Source organism: Pteropus alecto, unplaced genomic scaffold, assembly GCF_000325575.1.
Source record: "Pteropus alecto unplaced genomic scaffold, ASM32557v1 scaffold7, whole genome shotgun sequence".
Classification (NCBI taxonomy): domain Eukaryota; kingdom Metazoa; phylum Chordata; class Mammalia; order Chiroptera; family Pteropodidae; genus Pteropus; species Pteropus alecto.
This window is the reverse complement of record NW_006494614.1, coordinates 41,672,367-41,689,380: the sequence shown is the minus strand read 5'-3', so window position 1 is coordinate 41,689,380 and position 17,014 is coordinate 41,672,367. Positions and strand designations below refer to the sequence as shown.

At 43.5% G+C, this 17,014-nt stretch overlaps 1 protein-coding gene across 14 annotated transcripts in view; it reads right to left on the bottom strand.

Moving 5' to 3' along the window:
- TRERF1 (transcriptional regulating factor 1) overlaps positions 1-17,014 on the bottom strand; it is a 188,483-nt gene that overhangs the window by 57,074 nt on the left and 114,395 nt on the right. For all 14 annotated transcript variants that reach the window (XM_015600577.2, XM_015600579.2, XM_025042785.1 and 11 more), the window contains one exon: positions 3,225-3,339. The gene's annotated coding sequence lies outside the window, so the exon portion shown is untranslated. The remainder of the gene's footprint in view (positions 1-3,224; positions 3,340-17,014) is intronic.

The window sequence follows — 17,014 nt, the reverse complement described above, 5'->3', positions numbered from 1 at the left end:
TTTCCTGGTCCATTGCCTGCTAGCCCTGTGATTGTAGCCAGTTACGTGTCCTCTCTGAGCCTTGGTTCACTCTTCTGTGAACAAGGAATAGTCATTCCTGCCCCACATGGCTATGGTGAGGAAAGAACATATACTTTAAGCCAGATACCCTACTTGACCTTCTCAATTTAAGCAACTAACATGCTGAATAAAATTTAAAATATAAAAATTGTATACATAATACTGAGCTGGTACAAATGGAAGAATTCTTCAAAGACCCAAAATGGACCAAAATCAGGAAACTTGGGAGGTGATCTAGCAGCAAAGCTGGCTGTCACCCGTAGTGTTCTTGCTGAACACTTGAGATTGTGGGTTTCCCCGTGGCAGCTGCATAGGGTTCAGGAAACAGGAGAAAAAGCCTAGTCCCTCTATAAAGATGGGATTCTAAAAGGCTCCACCCTCAGTGAATGAGAAATAAAAGCACAACACAGAAGGGAACTGCAAGGAAATCCGGCCTTGGGCTGGGTAGAATGGGAGGAAAATCTTTCCTGAAAATTCGTAATCAAATGCTGGACATCACACAGGTTTACAGTTTGAATTCAGGCTACTTATGTAGACAGAAAAACCTTTGGGAGAAAATTAAAGTGATTTTTGGTTGGTGGCGTCCCCTAGAAATCTAGCAAAAGTTAATGTAAATCCTCTCTGGAAAAATCAACTGTCAACCCATACCTCAAAAAATTCTCAGAGATAAAGTTACAACAGAAATGAGCAGATCACAGAAGACAACAAGAACAGGAATCAAGGCACTGTGAGTACTAGCCAGCAGAAACAACAGACGGCAGAATCAGACCTGCAAAGATTTCACATTCTGGAATAACCAGACATAAAATTCTACAATTTCTAAATAGCTACTTCGATATATTAAAGAAATAGAAAAAGAAATTTGCAAGTATGAGCAAGAAATAAAAAACTAGAAAACTGCCAAGCAGATTTAAAAAATAATGGACTAGAACTTCTAGAAATGATAAATAAAGAAACTGAAAGCAAAAAAATTCAATGGATAGATTAGACAGCATTTGAGATACAGAATAAATTAAATGGAAGACAGATTTGAAGAAATTATTCAGAGTTCACAGAGAGATGAAAAGATTAAAAATATGAAATAGAGGTTAAGAGATACAGAGAACAGAATGAGAAGCTCTACCATAAGTCAACCGTAGTTCCAGAAGGAGATACTACAGAAAATGGGAAAGACATCATACTCAAAGAAATAAAAGGTGAGATTTTTTCAAAATTGTTGAAAGATACTCATTTTTAGCTCTAGGAATCCCAATGAAATCCATGTGGAATAAAGACAGAGAAATTTACACCTAGTTACAAGACAATGAAGCTGTAGAACACCAAAGAAAACGATATATTTAACATAACCAGAGAGAAATGCCAGGTCACTTATAAATGAACAGCAATTAGAGAGCCAACTTTTCAACACTAACATACACAGCAAAAGGCGGTAGATTAACGGCTTCAATGACCTAAGAATATATCCAGTAAAGGTACCTTTCAAAACTGAGAGCAAAATAAGATATTTTCAAGCCAACAAAAACCAAAAACCAAACCAAACGAGAAAAAACTTGAAGTTTTACCACCAAGAGACTCTCAGTAAAGGATAATGCTAAAGGGTTTACTTTAGGTGAAAGAAAAATGATCTCGGATTCATGAAAGAATAGTGAGAAAAGGTCTTGATAAGTATGTGGGTAAATCTATACAAACACTGTATGAAACAATCTCTAGTAGGGACAAAACAGGGTAGAACAAAAACACAGGATAATGACTATATATAAATTGGAAGAGGCAGTGGTTAGAATTAAACCAGTTTATGGTTCTTATACTATTTGAGAGGAAGGTAAAGACACTGATTAATTTTAGACTTTGTTAAGTATGAGTATGCCTGTTAAAATAGCTGGGGTAACCACTGCAAGAACAGATGTAATTTCCAAATAAAGACGGAAAATGGAATGAGGGAGGAAACACTCCAACCAAAAAGAAAGAGCAGAAAAAATGGAAAGTCTATAAAGATGGTAGAAACAAATCACAATTCATCAATAAGCTATACCTATCCTAAACATTTATGCACCAAATAGCACTGCCTTAGAATACACAGAGCAAACATTTCACCACTGTGGGGGAGAAACTGACAAATCTAGTGGGAGATTTTTAACATATTTTTCTCAATAACTGATAGATAATTCAGACAAAAACAGAAAAGCACATATTGTAGATGATTTGAACAGCACAATGAACTATCTTATATTGGTGCTCATATATAGAAAACTATATCCAATAATTAGAGAATATACATCCTTTTTACTTATAAAATAGTTAAGGAAAAAAAGTGTAAAAAGATAAAATATGAGAAAGGAACACACAGAAGTGGTTCAATGCTTATTTCGAATTCTAAGGATCCAAACCTATTTTGTCTTAAAAAAAAGAGAATCTATCTTTCTTGTTCACTGACATATCTCTAGAGTCTAGCACAATGACGGGCACAAGTTGAGTGAGCAACTAGAGGTAATGAAGTACTTTCCAACATGGAAGAGAACAAGAGGACAAGGTGAGTGGTGCCAGTCTCTAGGGAGAATTCATACAGAAAAGAAAAGCAGAGCCATGATGATCGTCTTCAAATCCGAAGAGTCATGTGGAAGAGTTTTTGAAAACCCAGTCTTTGTGGTTCCACATGACAGAGCAGCGAAGAGCAGACAGAAATCCCAGAGAGGAAGAATTTGTCCCAATAGTAAGAAGAATTTTCTAACAACTCGCTGTGCAGTATTGGCTCGGAATTGCCCTGGCAGATCCTCGAAGGCCCCTTATGACCCTGTGGGGGACAAGAGTTTCTGTCCAGGATCCCAGACAACAGAATTCCATCCTATTCCAAATATTTCTTCACCCCAAATTCCCTGGATCCCCAGTCCCTAAAAGATCTGCCCAAGGTCCCAGATTCAGGAGGTGGGAAAAGAATAGTGAGAGCTCAGTCTCCAGGAACTCAATTCAGTGTCCTATCTGCTCCACCATTGGCCTCTCCATTAACCAAAATGAGCACATTTTCCTTATCGGCTGACACACACTAAGTTCACCCATGTCCCAGGAAACCCCACTTTTCCAGCACATGGCGAGGGATTACAAAAGCAAATAGAACTAGTTAAAATGAAAATTCCTAAAACCCTCCAGGAGAAGGAAAGCAAGCTCACCTTGATCTCCGCAGCAGATGGTTGAGTTGGGGGCCTGGCTCTGGGGGCTCCTCCTGCAGCTGGCCGGTCATGCTGCTCTCATGCTGCTGGGCAGGTGGGAAAAGGAGACCTGGTTCTGTGGGAAAAAGAGAAGGAAAGGTCACTTCTTCATCGTTTGCTCCTAGCTTTCCATCACCAGCCTGTAGATGACACTATCCAGAAGCCCTGGGAGTTCCTGGGGCTGGCCTCACCCACTCTCATGCCATTGGGGAGCAGGCAGGCATGTACTGGATGAACGTTTCCCACGCCCTCCCATGTGCCAGGCAAGGCTCTAAGGAATGAGGCTGCAGGATGAACTAAACGCAGTCCCTGCTCTCAAGAAACAGTCTAGCAGGAGAGAGAGAAAGAAAGAGAGATGAGAGAGACACGTATACATTTCATTAGAATATAATGTGGCAACTGCTGTGCTTTCCCCAAATCCGTTCACCAGCCTACCTGTCCCACAGGGGAGCATAGGCAGCTTACAAGCGCTATAGCACGGGGTTTCTCAAACTACTATAGTTGAGATGAAGGACCAGTTGTCTTTAATTTCCAATCCATCGTGATTGAACACTTCTATAAAATATAATAAAAATGAACTGCTAGAAAAATGAAATGAAAAAATGTTCATACAAACTACAAGCCTACTTTTTACAGATTACTCTGTCAAATGGGTATGAAAGTTTCTAAGTGCTTTCTCTCTAATTCTGCACTTATATCATGGACCGGTAAACAGTTTGCAGATCAGCATCATCCCACGAACCAGAGTTGAGTAGCACTGCTATAGTAAAAGCTTATAGAATGCAACTCTCCTAAGATGTCTGGCTGACCTCTTGGTTCTGAGAGTTCAGCAAGTTTCTCTCCAAGGAAGGAGAGCCATTGCAAGGACTTTGGAAAAGTGTGGCTTGGGGTGTTTGGACAGAGACAGTGTCAGGTAATAGAGCAGGATGCTCATGGAACCTGGTCAAAAGTTGTGCCTGGAGCCCTGCCCTGCTCCATGAACTTCCAACCCTAACTCATGGCAACCCCAGCAGAAGCTACCGCCCTGAATGAGAACAAAGTGTCATCTATTAAAATGGAAAGGGACATTTCAGAAAATAAATCATTTCCAAAATGTCAAGAGGGCTGCTGGTGTTCATTCCTACTATTTAATGCTATAAAAATGATTTTTTTTTTTTTTAAATTGAGAAATCCTTTGTCTGTGACAGTCAGCTCCAAAAAAAGCCTTTAAGTGCCTATTGCCTTAATACTTTAGGGAGAGATTACAAGTCATTTTCATCCATTTGAATGTTTAAGAGAAAGTGCTCATTCCTCTAAACTCTCAGCTTTTAAGTAGTGCTTATTTTAAACTTTACAAGAAGATAACTCTGCAGAAGAAAAATTCTTTTCCAAATCTTTTTTTTTTTTTAAATGCAAACACATATACACTCTTACTCCCTGCTTCAAATGCTAAATCATCTTCAATTTGGGAGTTTGTTGCTCATGAAATTCTAGCGATAAGCACATCATAAACATTCCTAGAGGAAGGGAATGCTTTTGAAGCCATACTTGTGATGTTATAAAGATTGTATATCATTATCTCTGAATGTTGACGAAGAGAAGGTTATGGAAATAACTATTTATGTACAAATAAGTCAATATAGTAACTGGCAACCTACATGGCAGATAGTGGCATGGGGTGGGAAGCAGGAATTTTCCTTCCTCAGCCTCCGTGAATAAATATGCTATCCTTACTCTCAACATAGGAAAGTAATACTCCAAGTTCCCCAAGGCAACGTGAGTCTTTGGAACTAGCCTGTGCAAAGGTCCTGTGACGAGAAGCAGCATGGTCTGTTCTAGCTATGAAAGGAGGCTCTAACAAGGATCAAGTAGGTTCTTGACCTTACGCCATGCTTCTATCAAGGTCGTATTCAAAGCAAGCATTAAAAATGTGCAGGTTTTTCAAGAAGTGCCCAAGAAGTTACCAGGAAAATAGGCACATATCTTTTAAATTCTCCCTCATGCTAGGCTGGAAAGAGGCGTCCAGAAAAAGAGGCCATCTTGTCCCCCTCCTATTTTATAACAAGTTTTAGGATTCATCTATTTTCTCTCCAACAGTGGTAATTTGGCTAAATCTAATCTGGCCCCAGTGGTAAAAATTAGTTGGTTAATTCTGACGTAAGACTGACAATGAGTGTTGTTTTGGGGATGTGGACAAGTATTAAAATTATTGCTGGAGAAGCCTCATGGTGGATGTTACTTTACAAAGATCATACAATTTCAAGTACAGAATATGAGCTTTGGGACCAAGCAGACCTGGGTTCAAATCTGGCCTTATCCCTCATGGACCATTTGGCCTTGTTCTGTAAAATAGGGTTAGCAATGCCTTCCCTACAGTGGTCCTAGGGATATCAGCAAGCATGTTGGTCCCACTTATCCAGGACCTGCTGGGAGCACATTGCCTGGCTCCCAGCAGGTCCTGGATAAGTGACAGCATTACTATCACTGCACACCAATGAGTGGGGACAGCCATGCTCCTCCCTCAATGTGAATATCAACAGGAATCCAGGAAATGATTTCCCAGGCCCACAAGGACTCAGTGGTTAGCCAGCACTGACCAAGGGTCCTGATGATTCACTATTTCTTGGTGTGTGCCCTCAAGGATCCCCAGCCACTGTACTGAGAGTTCCCAGTTGGAAGTCCCAGGGCTGACCCTCAATGAGTCAAACCTTGTCGGCCCCAGGCTCGACCTCCCCAAAAGAATCCAGATGCCATTCCAGGGCTCCTTCCAGGAGCTCGGCCAGCAGCCAGTAGACTTGGGTTCTAGTTCTAGCTCCACCATGAATGAATGGGGTTCCCTTGGACAAAGAGCTGAGTCCTAGATGGCAGAGGAGATATAACAGCCACCCCATCTTGAAAGCCTCATATAGGCCAGTCATGGTGCTGTGATTTCCCAGACAGTTATAAGCCCTACTAGGGCAAGGGCAAGGTCTGCTTTTTTTTCACCATTGTGTCCCACAGGCTAGCAAAGCAGTTTTCAATCCTGACTGCACGTAGTTAAAACAATCCTGCAGAGTCACTGCTGGTATTACCATTTTACAAGTGAGAAAACTTGAGGCTTGCTGACTTGTCCAAGACCACAAACCTGAGTGGTGGAGTCAGAACGTGAAGCCAGAAGGGCCTTCCTCTTTACTCCATTATCACACGGCCTTACAAAACTGGTATCTTACTTACCTCTTTCTCACATGACCAGCGAGGACACGGCCCTGGAAGGTACTGTGCCTTTCCAAAGACTCAACCGGCAAGCTGCCAAGGAAGGCCATAGTCTTCCCACTGTCCCACACTGCTGTCTGGGCCTCAGTTTCCCTTCTGCATACTGGCGGTAAACAACGCTGTCTCACATACTGCACTACTGTTAGAGTTTAGTGAGGAATGAAGATTTAAGAGTCTTAGGGAGGAAAACAAATAATGTACAGAAAGGAACTCTTTAAATGGCCCAAACCAAAGAGGAAGGGTTTTCTCCTCAGCCACAAGGCAGTTGAAAGGAAAAGAACAGCTCAGATCCCACTGGGCAGGAGGTTGGGCACAACCTGGGAAGGGAGGAGACACAGGATATAAACTATGGAGCTTCTGAAATGGGAAGCAGGACCAAATGTAATGTGAAGGCTTCCCTCCATGCCACCCACAATACATTAGAAGTTGGCACAGATTTTTAGAAACAGGAAAAGGAGGAGGAGGAGGAGCAGGAGGAGGAAAAATTAAATCTGCAGATTTAATCTAAGAACACTAAGAGACAATGTGGAGAGTAATCAATGCAGTGAGGAATCTTAGACTCCAGTCACCTGGGGGCCAACTATTCCATCAAGTGAGTTCTCCTATGTAGAGATGATGGTGACGTGAAAGAAGATCTAATTTTCATGCGAGACCCCTCCACACACTGCCAAATGCCCAAAAGCTTTCCAAATGTGGGGAAAACTCCCATCCCTTCTCCAAACATCTCTCCTCCTTTTGTTGCCTTATTTCTACCCCCATGGAGGTTGGGAAAAGAATAACTTTCATGTACTGGAGGAGATAAGAGGCAGACCACTTAATCAGACCTTTATGCACCTGGTTATTCCAGAACGCAGAAGCTGGGCCATTCACATCGATATCAGAGCAGCTCAAACACTGTGAGAACATCAAGTGGACTCATTGTAGGTTGACAATGGATGGCAGGCCACCATCCGCTCTCCAACCTCCTCAGGTCTCCCACCCCCTTGCTCACAGCTCCAACCAACTTGTCTTTCAAGTTTTCACATACTCCAAGCTCTTTCCTACCCCCAGGGCCTTTGCACATGCTAGTCCCTCTAACTGGAATGCTCTTCTCCTAGCCCCACCTCTCCCCATTAATGTTTAGTCAGCTTTCAGGTTATAGTATCAGTTAGACTTCTTTGACCTCCCAGAAATTTAAATGTGCAGCAGCACTTATCACAGTTGCAATTAATAATTATGTGATGAACGAGTTGGTGCCCCAGACTGTAAGCCCTACTAGAGCACAGGCAATGCCTAATTTTTTCACCATTGTGTCCCATGGGCTAGCAGATCAGTTCTCAATCCTGACCGCACATCAAAATCACTTAGGGAGCTTTAAACAACACAGATGCCTGGGTTCTACCACAAACCTAATATATAAGTGTTAAAAGGTTGCCAGGTGGTTGTAATATGTGGCCAAGGCTGAGAATCGCTGACTCAGAAGAAGGCCGTGGGTGCTGCTGGGCTCATGTCCTACAGCAATCTTCAAGTGGCCAGGGAGTTATAGTAGGACCTTGCTCCCTTTGCTTGTGTGGATACAATGTATAATTTAAATGTTGTTTTCCACCCCAGAGACTAAATTTGAGGAAATTCTGGAAGGGGTAAACAAACTCCTTATTGTTAGAGAAGAAAACTATTCCTTTCATTAAGTGTTCCCCCTACAGACTCTCCCCCAACACTCCCATGTCCATTAACCCTGGTTTATCACCTTTATCCTCAGGGCCACAGATTAACCTGATGTGTTCCCGAAATACACTTAAATCTTTGGGGTAAATCCTCTAATTTAAAAAAATTTAAAATAGGCCCAGCTATACTATGCAGTAGAATGCAAAACTGCACATTAAATTTTATTAAAACAGGAGAGTTCAAAGCCAATTCATGCTGGGATGGCCCTCTAGGCCAGCCCCAGGCCTCAGGTAGAGGTGCTTTGCAAAAACTCACCCAGGGGGCACTGGGATGGGAGAAGCCATTCCTAGGGGCAAGTCATCCGCACTGATGTGGCCTTTCTGGGGCAAGCCAAGAGCAAGCTGTCCCTACCCACTCAGTTACCCTTACTAAAAGGGAGAGTAAGTGCTGTGGTCTGAATGCCTGTGTCTCCTCCCCACTCCCAAATTCATATGCTGAAATCCTAACCCCCAAGAATGATGGTATCAGGAGGTGGGCCCTTTGGGAGGTGCTTAGATCATGAGGGTGGAGCCCTCATAAATGGGATTAGTGCCCTTATAAAAGAGACTCCAGAGAACAACCTCACCCCTTCCACCTTGTGAAGACACAGCGAGAAGGTGGCAACAGCTATGAACCAGGAAGAGTGCCCTCATAAGAACATCAAAATCGCCATGCTGGCACCTTGATCTTGGACATTCCAGCCTCCAGAACTGTGAGAAATAAATTTCTGTTGCCTTTTAGCCACCTTGTCTGTGGTATTTCATTATAGCAGCCCGAATGGACTAAGACAGTAAGATGTGTGAAAAAAATCCAAACTCTTAAACGGCACAGGAAGTAGCAACTCCAGTTACCTGATGGTTTCACCAGCCCAACCAAAGCACTGTTCAGCCGTGTTCCACAACTCTGTGTGAAGCAGACTGTCATTTAAATAACTGTAGGATGAGTTGTCCTTCACGCAGCGGTTCTCCAACTTTCGTGTCCACAGGGACCGCCCAGGGAACTTAAGAATGAAGCTTCCCTTTGTACCCGCTAAGTTGGCCATAAAATGAAAAAACAAAAACAAGTGTAGTGAGAATGTGGAGAAGTTGAACCCCTAGGCACTGCTGGTAGAAATGGAAAATAGTGCAGCGGCTTTGGAAAATAGTGTGGCGGTTCCTCAAAACTTTAAAAGTAGAATTACAATGTGACCCAGCAATTCTACTCCTCAGTACATAGCCGAAAAAGAAAAAGAAAAGGAAAAAGAAAACAGGTACTAAACAACAACAATAAACAAAAAACCAAAACCTGTTCACAAATGTTCAAAGCAGCTCTATTCGCGAAAGCCACGAAAGTGGAAACGATCCAAATGTCCATCAACTAATAGGTCAAACAATCCGGTCTATCCATGCAATGGAATACTATTCAGCCATAAAAAGGAATGAAGTACTGATATGTGCTACAACATGGATGACCCTCAAAAACATTATGTTAAATGAAAAAAGACAAGAAAGGTCACACATGCATGGTATGATTCTTTTTATCTGAAACACCCAGATAGGTAACTCCACCGAGACGGAAAGCAGATCAGTGGCTGCCAGGGGCTGGAGGGAGGGGAGAATGGGGAATGGCTGCTTAGTGAGTATGGGCTTTCCTTTTGAGGGGATGAAAAGGCCTTGGAACTAGATAGAATTGATGGTCCAATAATACTGTACGTACACTAAATGCCACAGACTTATACATATCAAAGTCAAAAAGGCCTTGGAACTAGATAGAATTGATGGTCCAACAACACTGTACTGAATTACTGAATACCTGACCTAAATACCTTACACTAAATGCCACAGACTTATACATATCAAAGTTGTCAATAGTTAATTTTATGTTATGTGAACTTTACCTCAATTAAAAAAGTAAAAAGACACTTCCTGGGCTCTACCATGACAGATTCTGATACAGTAGCCCTGGGCTGGGCCCAAGAACCTGCTTTTTAAAAGAACTTCTGGGTAATTCTGACATGAGGGTCCCCGCCAAGTATGGGCTTGGTGCTTTCAAATACAGTATCTCAGAATCACACCTCAAAGTAGGAATGATCACAGTTTTGTTTCAGAGATGAGGAGACTGAGGCTCAGAGAAGTTAAACGAGTTGCCCAGGGCACACAGCTGATTAACAGTAAGTACAGTCTGATTGCACAGACCATATTTTTCCCATAGTCCTACACTATGCCACTGTGTCCTTTAATAAGCTCTTCCAGGTGGCAGAAATGTCATTTTTGTGTTTATATGTACAAAATGCTCTTTGTCAGAGACTTAGATCATCTTACTCAAAGCGTGGTCCTCAGTATCCCCTGGGAATTTACTAGACATGGAGACTCCTGGTCTACATCCAACGTTTGCCAAATCTTATTCTGCTATCCTCCAATATTGCTGTGTACATGAATATGAAAGTATGAGCATAACTGTGTCTCTACAGCTATGCTGTCTGATATTGTAGCCACTAGCTACAAGTGATGATTTAGATTAAAGTTAATTAAAATGAAATAAACTTAAAAGCTCAGGTCCTTCAGTTGTACCAGGCACATGTGGTTAGTGGCCACCACACTGGACAGTGCAGAACAGAACATTCCCATCATTGCAGAGAGTTCTGTCAGTTAGCACTATTCTAGAGCACTACTGATGTTTGGGGTGAAATAATTTTTTGTTGTATGGAGTTTCCAGCATATGGTATCACAGGAATTCTCAATCTGGGGGTGCTTCTGTCCCTCAAAGGACACCCAGCAATGTCTGGAGACATTTTTTTGGTCATCATAGCTGAAGGGTTCTATTGGCATCTAACGAGTAGTGGCCAGGGATACTGCTAAATATCCTGTCCTGCACAAGACAGCTCCATGACAAAGAATTATTTGGTTCAAAATGTCAGTAGTGCCAAGGTGAGAAACCCCCCTCTAGAGTAATTGAGAAAACACAGTCATTCTCAGTAAAACTGGAGGCAGGAGACTCATGAGGCCAAAGTGCCCCACTGCCATCCACACCCCGCTTTGCCAAATTCAGAACCCCTAAGCAAACAGCTATCTATTTAATTATTATTATTTTTTTTTTTGCCAAGAATGCAGAATAAAAAGTCCTGGCTCTTAGAATAATCTATGAACTCATTACTAAAATGAAGTCCCTACACTTCAAACCCCAAGGCCTGAGAAAGGCACATTCGTTTGTGTCATTGTTGTTTGGCATGTGATAAATTCCACAGGAAATCAAAACCTGCCTGTTGGTTAGGTGTAGATATCATTCCTTCATTTGCTCATGCATCTATTTATTTAAAATTATTTACTGAATACCTGACCTATTATGTGTCAGGTACCCTTCTCATGTTAGAAACAGAGCAATAAATAAAAGAAATCAGGTAGTTCCCTGCCTTTGCGGAGCTGACATTCTAGTGGAGGAGGCTGACAGTGCACAAGTAAACAAATACACCAGCCGTACAACGGTAGGTAGGATAAGTGTTATGAAGGAACATTAGCCAGAGTAAGAGAACAGAGGGGTGATGCGGGATCGGTATCTGAGGTCATCTATCTAAAGTGTGACAAGGGAAGGTCCCCTGAAGAGGTGACATCTGGGCAGAGACCTGAATGAACCGAGATTGAACCAGATAATTCAAGGAAGCATGAGAGTTCCAGGCAGAGGGAACTGCAGGTGTTGGGGTCTTCGGTGAAACGAGATTGGTGGAGGGGGCAGGGCTGGCAGTGAGGTCAATGAGGTATGCAGGGGCTGGGTAGCTGGGATAGGAAACCACTGGATGGCTCTAAGCAGAGGAATGATGGGTTTGATTAACTTTTAACACAGAGAACAGACTATAAAACAAGAGTAGAAAAGGCCAGACCAGTTACAAGGCTGCTTATAGATTTCTAGGCAAGAGATGGTGATGACTTATTATGAATGAATTCATTAACAAAATCATTAATTTTAACACTAGTTCTCTACTTAGCCAATGCTATTAATATTCTAGCTCAGATATATCATGGGTAGACCAGGCATCAAATTCAAGCTAATTCTATGCGAAAATGCATTTTGGGTTCCAAATGATCAACCTGGGTTTTAAAACAGATGTGTGATCTGGGAGAAGACAGCGGGAAAGGGAGGTAGGGGTTAGGAGGGGAAAAAAAGGAGTATTCTCCAATTATTCCCCTTTCTCCAACGCCGTCAGGGAAGAGGACTCTGAAAGGGGTTTTACCATCATAATTTCAAGGGTTGTTGGGCAGTGGATGGTTGAGACCCAGCTCTACTGCTACAGGCAGAGCAGAAGAGAAAGGACTGGTTCTCTCAGAAGGATGGCACCACAGCTGTGAATGGAGGAAGGCATGGAGTCTTTTCCAAAAGCAGGAAAGCCTCTACTTCTGGGGTCTCTGAGTTTTCAGGGCAACACAGCCATGTCAGGGAAACAGACACGCAGTTGGCAGACTTAGGGCAGAACAATCCAGCAGTGCCTCTTCCTAACTGCACAGCACTGGGCATGCCACCCGTTCTCCCCAATCCTTTGTAAAACAGAAACAAGACCCCTTTCTTTCACAGAGCTTATGAGGGGTCAAATCAGATGATGCCTGTGCTAAGAGTGATGACGACTTCCGGTCTATATGTCTAAGTCAGCAAGTGCATCTTCTGAAGCAGATGCAGAACCCACGATCCTCCACAGGCACGTGGGTCGGTGCTGTCCTCGTGTCCAGGTAATTCCGCTTTATCCATGGAAAGGGGCTTCTGTTCCATTAATTCATCCATTCAACACGCATTCACTGGGTCTTAGTGCCAGGCGTGGTATTCAGAAGAAACAGAGTAAGATGCAGTCCCTACTCTCAAAAACATACAGGCAGTGGGGGCGGCAGGAGCCATGAAAACAGGTTCCTCTAATCCTCCTTTTCTCTCGGTGCATGGTGATCACTTCCCAGATAGATTTCATGCCTTTAGACTAGAGCCACCAGCCTTCTGGGGCCTGCAAACTCCCCTTGACTACCGGTAACCTGCAGCATCTACCCTGGAGACAGTGACCTCTGCTCCTCTCCAGACTGTCAAGCAGGCCCAGTCCTTTCTGCTGCAGTGGGAAAGGATGGTGAGTAACATGCAGGGCTTGCTGGGCAGAGAGAAACTGGAGAAGCTTTGTCTCAGCAAGGCCTTCCTTCCATCATCCATCTCCTCCCTCCAGTGGACATGGCTCCAAGAAAAAAGACCAGGATGGGTCAGACCAGGACACCCACTCCTGACCTCCAGCTCGCCTAGGGCACAGCATCTCTCCAGCATTTCCCAAGAAACATCTTCAAGAGAAGGCCCCAGCTCTGAGTCATCTGAAGCAAAGAGGAGACCTTGTAAAAATAACTCCAAATATGAGCCTCCTGTATTCACATTATTCAAGATACAAAGAATTTAAAAGCAGGGCAGGAAGCAGAGGAGGAAAGTGTCGTTCACATCAGTTTTCTTCACATGACAAGCAGCCAGGAACTCACTTGCTGAGCCCCATTGCTCTCTCTCTCCTTGGAGTGATTACATAAGCTGGAGAGAGGGTCTTCTTTGCAACCTTCTGACTCTCCCACCCACCCCTCTTCATCTGTCACCTCCAAGTCTGAGCCATCCCGGTAACCTGTGCCAGCATTCAGAGGGGCTTGGTTGTGCTCTCTCTTGGATGTCTTCCCTGAAATGGGGAGTTCCACTGAAGCCCCAAGAGCCTCCACTGAGCTCCAGCAGTGGGATTTCTGTCACCGTGACCATGTGAGGGAGAACCTCTGGGGGAAGTCCGGCAGGACCGGCCAGGTCCCTAGTGGCACATGTGGTGGGGCTTTCTTGGAAGACCCTGGATTGCGAAATGTTAGGATATCTGGGCTGTGTGAGAACTCGTCTGGTCATATTTAGGGCTTCCCGTACTCCAAGAAGGGAGGTGCTGCTGACTATTTCCACTCAGCTTTCTGGAAGATGTGGGTCTTTAAGGGCCATGGAGGTTAAGGATGGAGATTCTAAGATAAGGAAGAGACCCGAGTAAGAGGAAAAGGAAAGGAACAAGATGAGAAGTAAAAAGACCCTGGGTAGTTAGGACAGGCAGAGGTGTGGCCATCAGCGTTTATTTAGCATTTATTAAACACGGCCCTTTATAGGGAGCCATCATAGCGGTGGTTCCCAACCTCCCGTGGCTTATAATAAGAACACACTAATAACTACTTTAATCAAGTGCACGTACATATTAGGAAATAAAAACCCCGACCAAGTTATAGTAAATCTAAGTCACAGCTAAAATCAGAACTCTGCCCCATGCCAGTAAAAGAACTATTAGCAAATTCATTACTTTGTGCTTTGTAAATACCCCTATTCACAAGAAAACATGCTTCAGACTATGATGCTACCCTGACTGTAGGCACTTCATCAACATTCAGTTTCTGGCTTCATAACCAGAAGCCAAGCTTACCCTATGCTTTCAAATATCTACAGTTATGTTACGACGTAGACACAAACAAGTCTTGCAAAATAAAGCTCATGTACCCAATAAATATTTGTTGAGTGTCTAACTATGTGCCAGGCATTGCTGTATGTGGCTGTGTACAATGGTGAACAAGGAAAACAAAACTTCCTGCCCTCGTGGAGCTTTCATTTAATAGGGGCAACAGAAAATAAAGGAAATAATTAAAATACATAAGTATGTTAGATGGTTATAGATACTATAGAGAAAAGTAAAGCATGAAATGGGTAATAGTCAAAGAAGGCCTCTCTGAAAAGATGACATCTGAAAACGATCTGAAAGAGGCGGGGGAACCATGGGAGGATCTGCGGGAAGGGACTCCCAGGAGGAAGGAACAGCAAAGGCAAAGGCCCCGATATGACTGAGGAGTCAGAAGGATGGTATGGCTGGGAAAGGGAGAATGAGGAAGAAAGCAGGAGAAAATCAGGTCACAGGGAGTCAAAGGGTGCTTTTAAAATGAATAAAACAGAGAAATAGAAGTATGATGGAGAGACCAGCTTGTTTACGTAAGGCACTTAGGAAAGGCCTTGGTAAGGAGGTGTCAGTTGAGTTGAGACCTAGAAGAGAAGTGAAGATCTGAAAAGATCCGAGAAGAGAGCATTCTAAACAACCGAGGCAACAAGAGCGATGGCCCTGAGGCAGGGATGAGCGCGCACATGGCAGGTACACAGTGGGTGGGACAGAGGCGGAGGAGTAGTGGGAGGGAGGTTCCCATCACTTACAGGAGTGATTCTCAACCTGGAGTGATTTTGCCCTCCAGAGGACATATGACGATGTCCGGAGACATATTAGGTTGTCGCAAGTGGGGAAGCGTTATTGGCATCTGGTAGGTAGAGGCCAGGGATGCTAATAAACATTTTGGAATGCACAGGACAGTCCCTGCATTGATAATTCTCAACACAGAATTATCTGGCCCGAAATGTCAATAGTACTGAGGTTGAGAAACCCTGGTGCAAGGCCTTGCAAGTCATAAGTCTATGTGCACACACAGAAGCACAGAGGAGTAACGAACACCTCTCTGCCAGAGTGCAATCCTAACACAGGGCACATCCATCACAGCTGGGTCCAGTGTATGTGTATGGAGATGAAAGAAAGGGTGCTGGCATCAGCTCTTAGCACATAGGGAGTCAGGGTGGGAGGAAAAAAGCTGTGATAAGGTTAATCTAGCCTAATTGGGAACCAAGAGGGAGCTCCTGGAGTAGAGACAAGGGGTGCTGAATGTGGGGAGGCCACTGAGACTATGTGCAAGCAGACAGAGGACACCAAGCACTGTTTTTAAGCAGCTGATGTCGCTGAAGAGTTGAGACGGGGCCCGGGGTGAGGAGAGAGAAACTTCCCTGTTACAGTGAAGGGGCAAAGGGCTGGAGAATGCTACAAGTGTGAAGGGCATAGGTTGAGGCCAGTGCATAGACAGCCCAGGACTCAAGAATGAAATTACCAGGACAAACAGCCATGGACTGAAGAAAAGGGACTTGGGTAGGAGTGACATGGGGGGAGGACCATTCAACTCAGACACACAATACCTGGAAGAGGAAAATGAGAAACCAGAAGGACCTAGAAAATAATAGGGGGCATTTTCAGTATGATCTCAAATTTGGTTATTACTACAGAATGGGTTGTTTTCTGCTCCACTCAGGGTGGAGGCACCTGGAAGTCAGGCCTCCTTGCTACTGGTCAACACAGATAGCACTTCCGGTCGCAAGCGATTTCATTTCTCCCCAAAGTCAAGGAAGTCCACAGGTCCAGGGATGAGTGGCTGAGATGACCAATGGCTCTGACACACAGTTAACCCCAAGCGTGCCCCTCCTCCTCACCCTTGTGATAATCTCGATGATTCATCTGGAGAAGCTGGTCCCACCTCAGTGGAAAAAAAACCTAGATGAGGTTTTCATCACTTAGAAATGAGAAAAATTTCTCAGTGTAGATGCAGGCCAGAACCATTCCATGGTCACTATGTAGGGAAGCCTTCCTAATTTGGGGGAGAGTGAGAAGGAGGGGCTGCATCACAGTAATTTTGTTCCAAAAGAATTCCCGGTGGCATTCTCAGGTCCATGTTTGTGTGGGTTCGAGCAGGCAGACACCCTCACTAACACTCTCATCAGTGCTAGCTCCCTACCTCTATGGTTTTTTTAAGTCACATTTACTCTTCTCCATCTATAAAACATGTTCACTGTAAAAGTTTTAGTAAACATATACAAAATAAAAAGGAAAACCACTCATAATCCTGTTACTTTGTGAGAATCTTTTCCTTTCTCTTTCTCTTTCTTTTTCTTTCTTTCTTTCTTTCTCTTTTTCTTTCTTTCTTTCTCTTTCTTTCTTTCTTTCTTTCTTTCTTTCTTTCTTTCTTTCTTTCTTTCTTTCTTTCTTTCTT